The following is a 1,840-nucleotide window of genomic DNA, read 5'->3' as shown; positions in this document are numbered from 1 at the left end:
AAAAACAAATGTATAGGTGCCTAGTTTTTAGATCATACATTGGATGTTAAATAATACAATGGCTACTGCTCGGCAGATATTACAACAAGAAATATTTGATCAATGTGATCAAAAACTTTTAGCGTTTGTTGGTGTTAGTAATGATTCAAAAAAAAAGAAATTTGGATACCTGTGTCTATCAGACACCAAGGAACCACCATCAAATATTTATATTCATCAGGTATACAACCGTTTATTTATTGCTATTGATACAATCATAGGGGTAATCTGGGGTAAATTCTTGGGGGGCAGCCTATGGTAAAACTAAAAATCTATAAGGTAAAATGAAACTATTGCCCATTCAGTTATATCTGAGAGGGCAGTTAGCCCCCTCCCCTAGATTACACCTTTGGATACAATTTTACAAATTATACATTTTGTCAAACAATAAAAAATCAGGAAATCACTCTAATGTATAGTAGTTGTTATTTGTTAAGTTTATATATTATCATAGAGTAGGTCACTAAATCAGTATAATAAATGTGTTTGTATAATGAATCCTAAATTTGAATTCATTGATAAATCATTGTATTCAAGTTTGAGCGGATACTGTCTGTAGCCTATTTTTCTAAGGTTATTTTAGCAAGCATATCATATTTATATTGCTATTAGTAAAATACCTATCCAAAATAGTTTAAAAATTGTTTTCCTCAACAATTATAAATATATTGAAAATATCAAGTGTCTCTTATGTGTCTATTGTAATTCATTTTTGAATGACAACAATAAAACAGAATTGATTAAAATTATTTTATGTATACAATTTTGCATCACATTACAAACCTATTTGCTACTTTTCAGATAAAATTTGATAATAAAGTTGTGAAAAAAAAAAGAATTTGGTCATTGAATGAATTGATTACTGTCGATGGCAAGACTTCATCTCAAGTAATTACGTACACCATACACTATACAATTTTTTTTTTTAATATTATTGATTTATTTAATTTTTTTATAGGATTGTTTAGAAATAGAATTGATACTGGATAAACCATATAAATGGGTAGCAACTAATAATCAGGAGCGTAAAATATTTTTGATATCTTTGTGGAAGGTATTATGATTTATGTAGATGTCATGTCAATTAATAACAAATGGTCAATGTTTTTTGTTATATAATTTTAGTAGTAATTATATAAAAGTTAAATAATTATTTCAGCAATGTGCCAGCTATGTATTTGACAGAAAACCTGAATTCAAAAATTTACCTCTTGACTGGACATCTGGCGATTTAGTTGTTCTACCAGCTGATCGAAAATCAAAACTTTCCTTAGGTATGCATTATAATTAAAACCCATCGTAATTTTATGGCTAATTTTTTTTCTAAATTAATCTTGCTTAGCTGTATCGCCTATTATTAGTGCTGAAGATTTTCAGCCTCTATCAGAAAAAGAAGAACAAGATCTAGAGTTATTAATGAAAGAATGTGGATTTGCTGCCAAGGATGCTAAAGCATTTACAGATATGTTGGCTACTCAATTAATGGCTCTAGATGGTGTAAGTAATTATTTTCACAATACATCTAAGGTGTATAAATTATGTAGGCTGCTTTTAAATGGTCTAGGTATTTGGTCATAATATTTTAAGAGGCATCAAAAGACCTATAGATTTTTAAATATTTGTTGAAAAAACAATTTTTTATTGAATGTTTGATAGATGTTTTATTCAAAGCTCGGTTGTATTGGTTATCAATGTTTTATTGCATGAAATATTTCCTAATTATAAAATGTAATGATTTTAAAATGCAGGAGAATGTACAGAGTGTTCTTGCCTCAGAGCCACAAGTTACGAAATTAATGGA

Source organism: Acyrthosiphon pisum, chromosome A2, assembly GCF_005508785.2.
Source record: "Acyrthosiphon pisum isolate AL4f chromosome A2, pea_aphid_22Mar2018_4r6ur, whole genome shotgun sequence".
Lineage (NCBI taxonomy): Eukaryota > Metazoa > Arthropoda > Insecta > Hemiptera > Aphididae > Acyrthosiphon > Acyrthosiphon pisum.
The sequence above is the reverse complement of the archived record's forward strand: the minus strand, read 5'-3'. Positions refer to the sequence as shown.